Source organism: Athene cunicularia (genome assembly GCF_003259725.1).
Source record: "Athene cunicularia isolate RWA chromosome 2 unlocalized genomic scaffold, athCun1 chr2_part1, whole genome shotgun sequence".
In the NCBI taxonomy this organism is placed as follows: domain Eukaryota; kingdom Metazoa; phylum Chordata; class Aves; order Strigiformes; family Strigidae; genus Athene; species Athene cunicularia.
This window is the reverse complement of record NW_020799095.1, coordinates 84,951,898-84,960,168: the sequence shown is the minus strand read 5'-3', so window position 1 is coordinate 84,960,168 and position 8,271 is coordinate 84,951,898.

Here is an 8,271-nt window from a genome sequence, read left to right as displayed (position 1 = left end):
TTGCCCTACCACGTTAAGCTTTGAGTCCATGCTACAGGTTGCATGCCCGTGCACCTAGTAAAACAGTGTCCTTAAAGGGAAGCATCATGGACATTGAATGCTCAGAACATTGCCCAAAATAAAAATAGCTATAGCACCTCTCCCAGATTTATGGCACCCACAACTGAGTATCTCCTCCTGTGCCTGTCTTTACCCCTGCCCCATGCCCCAGTGCTACCTTGTAGAGCACCTAGTAGAGGAAGGGACAGGTGGTAGCAGAGGTCAGAGTGGTTTTGATGTCCTCTCAAGCCCATGTCCCTCACAGCAGCAGTCAAGCTCTGTTCTCCTGTCCCACAGAACAGAAGGGGTGTTGAAGCTGCTGTTGCCATGATGTATTTCTGGTTAGAGAGATGGCAGCCAAACACCTTTCATTACAGCAAACAGTGGAGGGTCGTATGCTCAGCCTCTCTTCACCATGCGTTCAAGACAGTGTTAGTCTCTATTCCACAGCAGAAGCCCTTGGGCTCACTCCATTACCTCCAAAGTCATCAGGCTCTCTGATGTGTCCTCTTCCACCAGACAGGTACCTGGTGTATTGACTCATCCTGGTCTGAGGAGCGTGTGATGAAAACATGACGCAAGCTTATCATGCTTTCCTGAAATTAAAAACCCTCTCAAGGGACAGGCAGCCTCCCCCATGACTATGGTCAATGTGAATAGGTCTGCAGCCTCTTTAGTGACTGCTGCCAGCTAACCAGAACTGCTAGTTACTTGAAATCTGTCAAAGGACAGATATGTACTGCTGTTGCACTTTCTGGCATGTCCTCTTTTCAGGAGTTTCCACATGCAGACATAGAATTCAGCTCCTTCATTCATTGCTGCAGAATGACCCTGCTCCAACTTAAATGGCAGTGGGTGAAAACTGTTGCGATTTAGCTGTCTGTCTGGGGTACCTATGTGTAAGCACTCTGCCTGGAAATCACACAGGAACAAGAAGATACACAAAGAAATATCAAGAATTTTTAAACTTATTGAACTTGCTGCAACAAAAATCAAATTCTGTCCATCCTGCCAACAGATTTGTGTGTGTAAAAAATGTTCAGCCTTCAAAGAAAAAAGCTTGAAACCAAAAGCACTCCATAGCTTATGATTAAACATGGCAGAATATAAAGACTGGCTAAAAAATATACCACTAGAACAAACACAATTGTACAATTTGTCAATGCATCTTCACTGCAAAATACAATTAAGCTGATCCTTTTTGGATCTTTTCTATGAGGAGAGAGCACTAAGCAGCAGTCCTGAGTGAAGAAGAGCAACATGCCAGCGTAACAGAAGTTGGGGGGGGGTTCACAGAAGAACACAAGACATTGTGGGTTAATTGACCTGTATCTTTTCCAGAGAGATATAAAACTACAGCGTTTGTATGTGGGCCATGGCAGAAAATCACCTGCATGCAACCAGTTACTATATGGTAAATCACACAAGACCAAGAACTGAAAGTATGGTGTATGCATCTGTGCGCATGAATATATACCATTATTATATATTACATTTTTATAAATATGATGCAGTTACAAAGCTTCTCCTGATCTGGGAGGCTCACAAGCCATGTTTTTTGCAAGTCGAAGAATAAGCCAATGACTAGGAACTTGACATTCATCACAAGGGAGAGGGCCAAGCTAAAAAGGTGTTCCTCACATGCTGTGGATTCTGGCATGTCTCATTTCTGCAAAAGCAGTACAGAAAATTTTCTTCACCATGTCAGACATCAGAAAGCAGCGAGTCGATGGTACGAAAGAGGCACACTTATGGGAATAAAGTTCTCCCATGCTTTCTGAAGAATCCCAATGAGCAGTTAAAAAGGAGGAGAAAAAAATGCTTTACACCATAGCAGCAGTTCATCTGAAGAAAAAGCTGTCTTCTGAAAAACCTCCTTTTAAGTCACTGTCATTCCCTAACTTCACAAACAACGGCTTCACCGATGCTACAGATACGGAACTTGAGATTTTTAGGGCAGTTGATCCCTGAAATATATTTCAACTTGGCTACCTGTCACACTTTTTCTTCTGATGCTGACTGCAACCATTGCCTGAGTTCCTGGCTGCTGGTAAATCCCTGCACAGTTCATTAGTGTAACTTCCTAGCCAAAGAGGTAAAGTCCATCACTTCTGGAGCAATGGCCATTCAAGCAGAACACCACATGATCACCTAAAGTGATCTCTATAACTTCTGCCCTAAATCCCAGACAGTAACTTTTGCATTCATTTCTATTAAGAAACACATCAAATCTTTACTAAAAATATCTAGTGGGACAGATATAAGCATCTGAAAGGAAGCATTTGAATGTTTAATTATTTTCTTTTCACTAGCCCTTCCCCAAGTCTCTTCTTCTCCAATTTAATTTGAATTTGAATGCTTTTAGCTTCTACTTGCAGTCATTGAATCTTGTTATGATATTGTTTTCTGCAGGGTTAGAGTCATCTACCACTAGAAAACTCCTTAAGTGCATGTAATTATAAATCCTACAGAGTACATCAGACTCCAAATTTCTCACCAGCTGTTTTTGGGTTTTTTTCCAGACCATGGAATATTCTTTTGTGTTCTGGCTGAAACCTCACTTAAAAGCTAGCGTCATTTATGAAGGGAGGATGTGATACTCTGGTAGCAATCTTACTCATGCTTGCAAGCAAAGGACTACTGGGGCAGACACATGCTCAATCCAAACAGGCGAGCCATGTAATTGAATGCTTATGACATGAGTGGGAGCCTGAACATTGTGTTGGGAGGATCAGCTAATTCTGGGCTGATGATCTTCTTGCCCTCTTAATAAATTAATCATCTCTGAATACTGTTTCCCTTCTCTCTGGCTCACTGTGGTGTGAGCCAAACAACTACAGCATATGAATTAAAAGATACAGGTAGGGCTGCTCCACTGAGGGGCTACAGACACCACGCAGGCATGCAACTACCGCTGCTTCCCAGGTACGGCATGTGTGCAGCTCTGTATGGCTAGCAAAGCGCAGGGGCAATAATCTCCCCTGCTTCCTTAGCCAATTCTCTGCCAGCTGACCTGTGATTACTGGTGGTTGTGGATGGAGCTGTGTGAAGTCACACAGATGAGCTTAAATCTTTTGTAAGACATTTTGTTTAACAGGGGCTGTTCTGTGGACCATCAGTACGACTATTCTCTGCCACTGAGTAGATTTGCTAAACTCTATCCATCCTTGATAAAGCTTTGGGAAAACAATCTGATCCAGCCAGCAATAACACACTCTGATTGAAGCAAGAGTCACTAGGAGGGAGTTCCCGCTAACTAACAATTGGATACCTAGTACCATCTTTTTTCAGCTTACAGAACTCACATTAAAAAAGAACAATTATCTTTTGTCAAGAGCCAATGAAAAAGTGTTAAAATCTAAGTGCATGATTAGTACAGAACAGGGCTATGCAATTTACAACTGAATTGTTTCAAGTGATTATTACAGCTTGACAGGGCTGTAGAAAAGTTAGGTACAAACAGCCATATTAACTAAGCACTCCATTCTCCATTGCCTAGAGATCATTCATAGCATGAAGAACAGCTAAGTAATACTCAGCTCATACAAGAGCCTATCTAAATTTAACTGCTGTATCATGTTAATGAGAGATAAAATGCCCTGCGTCCACAAACAGATGGTGTTAACCCACATTAATAAACTCACTGGAGAACTTAATATGCTTAGATTTAGATGGGTTATTCCACCGGATGATATGGTCGATGACGCATCCTGAAGCAACGTATCTGTATTTGGCAGTTCTTCATCGTCTTACTCAGTTCTACTGGCTCTGCCGTCTGCTCTCCCTGCGTCCTGTCCTGCCCCTGGGTTATCCTGACTAGCAGATATACAGGTGCAGCCCTTTGTGGTTTTTATTTGTGGAAGCCAAATGCAATCAGAATAAACCACTTACTGTTGCACAGCCATATTTTGTATTTTCACACAATCCCTGGATTTTACTGGCCCCAGGGAAGATCTGTATTTGGAGAGCAGTCAGTGCATCCCTGCTCTCCTCACCAGTGAGCACACACTCTTCATTTATCTCCCTCTCTCGAGTAGGGAGAGGTATACAGGTAAGAAAGACATGGCTGTCTGTTTCTGCCTTGCCTTGTCTCATTTGAGGGCTGCAGCTGCCAGGGAGCGGCATGGGCAGGGACACGAGCTGGGCATAAAGCCACTGGCACCACTGTGAGTCCCATATGGTCTCTTTTTCACTACAGGCTGTGATTTTGCCTCCCTATAATCTGCCTCCCAAGGCAACAGATTGAATCTGGACATTCTTGCCCAGGGATCTTTTGGCAGCTCATCCTATTTGCACTTCCAAAAACATAAAATGTTTGTACGTTATGTTTTGCATATTTAACCAGTGTTACTAGCTTACAGTAAATAAATATTTTAAACATATTAAATAGTAGACTTGACTACTTCAGAAAAATTAAATGAAGCATTTATGTCATTGGAAAGTGGTACTGGATGTGATTGGATCATGGTATTAATTTCATGAAGGCTGCTTCTGGCAAATTGATTTATACAAATTTGTTCCACCTTATCAGCAATCTCCATGATTATTTTGTTTTATGAATAATGCACAAAGCTTCCTAAAATAAATCTTTTGGATAATGCTTTACTCATCTTCTGAATAATGTTAATATAGTGCTCTTTAAATAAAGGTTGCCTAAGACAAAACCTCTGTAAATACAAACGGTAACTTAGAAATGAGAAATCACAGGAAGCGGGTGGAAGAGAACATGTGCAAACAAAGTTCAAATGTGTTGGAATTCAAAAGGTATTTTCATAAGGTATTGTAATATTTGCACAAAGATACAAGTGTGGAGTCTGCAGAAAGCTTAAGATGTTCTTATCTACTTCATATAATGTGATCTGGAAGATGGAAAATGTTGATTCAGTATTCCAACTTACAGAAATTACCATGAGAGTCATATGGAGCTTTAGGTGCTGTATACTGGGCATGGGCTTTAAAAATGGGCAAATTCCTTCTTTTGAGCATAACTGCATCTGTAGAATTTGATAAGCATGCATATTCTACTTGCAAACCACAGACACACCTGAAAAGTCACAAGAAAGAATTCAAGGATTTCATTCTCTACCTTCCAAGATTACCTTCTGTCTGGGAGAGACTGTTTCATTTCCTTAGGATTACTCTGTTCTGGTAGAACTAGAAACATAAAGTGTTTTTAGCTAAGACATTCAGAGAAAGAAGAGGAAGAAGGTATATGAAGATGAAAAAGAAATAAACACAGATATAGAGGGCTACAAGCATAATAAAGCACAGAAAACATTTGCTACTTTAATGTGTATCTTTACCTGTGCTCTATATTCATCTTCATACACCATGTGCATGTGGCCATTTACAAAGATCTTACTTTTTCAAGTAAGAGCTGAGAGGAGTTTAGTCTAGATCTGAACCATCTCTAAGAACCAATACATTTAAAGGTCAGTGAGATATTACCAGACCACTATGGCCTCTTTCTCCAGGTTTTCAGTCTAAGAACAAATAAGGGAGAAATAAAATACACAAGATGAATTGTTATACTCTTGATCAAGTGATCAAGTATGAAGCAGATCTCAGATCTGTTCCCCAGTCTTGGATCAGCCTTTGAAACAGTTGAGCAAGGCTCCAGCTGCCCAAAATTTTTTCTCATCAACTGGGGAAAGATGGAATCAGCACTCACTGCTCCTTAAGTTCACTCACTCTCATAATGCTGAGTATTTCCAGTGATGTGCACGGCCAGGGTTTGTGCATCAAGGGAGGACTGCTCAGCACCTGGCAAAGACTGTGACACCTAACACATGTGCCTTCTCCTACTCCAGTACTCAGGGGCCATCACAGATGGGAATTGATGAAGTTTGCAATTGCTGAAGCCAAGGTCATGTGTGACCTGTAACACTGGGGTCCTGAGGTGAAAAGTACATGATAAGTTATTTCTTAATTATTTCTTGAAAACCCTGAATTATGTTTCCCAATAATTACTGAATGAAGGAGGTCTCATCATTTTTCCTTTGTCACAAGGGCCTCTTCAGGCTGACACATCCAAGACAACACAGCACTATCAAAACAAGAAACTGTTGCTCTTTCCTGCCAGAAGGGAAGAGCAGACCTGCCACTAACTCCAGCCATCCCTTTCCATATTCAAGGAAGTCAGAGAAGGAAGTCAGGATCCTGTATTTCCTCACAAATCAGAAGAAAACTGTGAGAACATTTTCATTGCAAAATCTGTACTACTGCTAGTAATTCAACACAAACTTATTTTTCTCTTCACAGAATACATTTTTTTCCAAATATTTTTAAAACATTTCCTGGTTTAAACACTGAATAGATATGCAATGGGACTCATGAAGGAAAAAATAAGAAAGAAAAAAAGTGAAAACCGAACACCAGAACAACCTCCTCTCCACAGAACATGTGAAACCAACCATAGAAAAGTTGTTCTAAGGGTGGAGGTGTACCTGAACTGTGCTTGAATAGGTATCAGCTGATTCTACTAAATGGCCATCAAGGTCAAGGACCATCTTAAAAATCAAAGCAAGAGCTTTTCCTAGGCAAGAATGTTTTTTTCTTTTTTCAAATAAAGTTCAGTGCTGTGGTGAACATATTTGCTTTTTATGACATTTATTTTATTTATTTTAGAGAAAACCCCTTCAGTTTAGCTGTTAAATATTGAATACTTTTCCTACTTCAAGGTTCACAGAAGCATATTTCATAATTAATATCTGTATGCTTTTTATACGTCCTCTTATTTGTACAGCTCCCTATAAATCATACAAATGAATGACAGAAGGGACCAATTAGAGCTTTTGAGCACTAGAGTAGAATGACACTTATATGTTTGCATGGTCTCATTTTGATGGTTTCAGGTTCCACGGTTTCCCTGAGGAGATTATTTGAGAGCTTACTGCAATTTATTCTCATGATAGTCAGCTTCAACATTTCCTTTTCCAGTTGTATCATAATACACTTACATCCAACATAATGTAGCACACATTTTCTCCTCTTGTGAAACAAGGTAGGTCCCATAAATCCTGCAATAAATTCATCACCTCTTCTGTCCTTATAAGTCCTTTTTAGATGAGGTATGTAGGTCATGACAACCTCGACAGCAACATCATAGTTGCAGCTCTTCAGTGATTTGAACAAAAATGTAGCAAAGTCTAATACTATAGATGTACTTTATTCAATCTCCAAGTTAATTCACAAAAACAATACTTGTTTTTAAATAATTACATTATGCTATATATAGGTATAAAATACTGCCCTTTTTTCATGCACACTTGCAGAGTCTTACCTCCATCTTCTCAGGGTCATATAATAACATTCTAGGAGCAAGTTTCATCATGTGTCTCTGAGAGGATTCAAACAAACTTCAGTTCACTGCACAGAAAGCAGTAGCATCCTCTAAGTGTGGCTTGCTCTGCCCTGCTGCATAGGCTGGTCCACTTACCCCTCTGTTTATCACACATCAATCTGGTTTGCTTGCGGACTCCCATCCTGCCTTTCCCAGTCAAGCCCTGCCATGGGATTGCCCCTCTCCAGGGCTCATGCTCAGCCCCTTCACTGGGATAATTTTCTTTCACAAGAAACAGGGCTTAGATACATCTTTTTACAATTACAGATTAAAGTGTCTATATAGAGATGGGAAAACACATCCCTGCAAATTTAAGAAAGCTAGGCTGTGCATATTAAGTTATACTGATCTCAGCAGAATTTTAAAGAAAACAAATGAGAGCCAAAATCTGGGGAAGCACCTCTTAACCTCCTAAATAGTTCATGTATGTTCATAGAGACAACCGAGAAGATGCCCATCAAATTACAACTCATGGAACATTATTCTTACCCAGTAAATGAGTTCTATAAAACTGTAAAGTCTCCTGGAAACTGTTTCAGGTGGTACAGATGTGGTAATTAGAAAATAATAGACTAAACCCATGAAAGCAGTAATAAAAAGTTAGACTACTGCTTGTGCACTCAGTAATACAAACAGGTGCTCTAATAGCGAAGGTTTAAGAGCTAAAGGAGCAGGTAGGTGACTAATACTCCACTAGATTTTGTAACTGTGGAAGATGCAACAAATACCAAAAACTCTGATGCGACTAATAATAATATTAGATCATTTTTGGAAGCTGGCTTTAGAAAACTAACAAAATACAACTAGCAGAACTGAAGAAGTCTGCTTGCATCTCACAGCTGAACCTGTTCCAATACCCTCATCGTACCTTGTGTCCTATGCCTACAGGA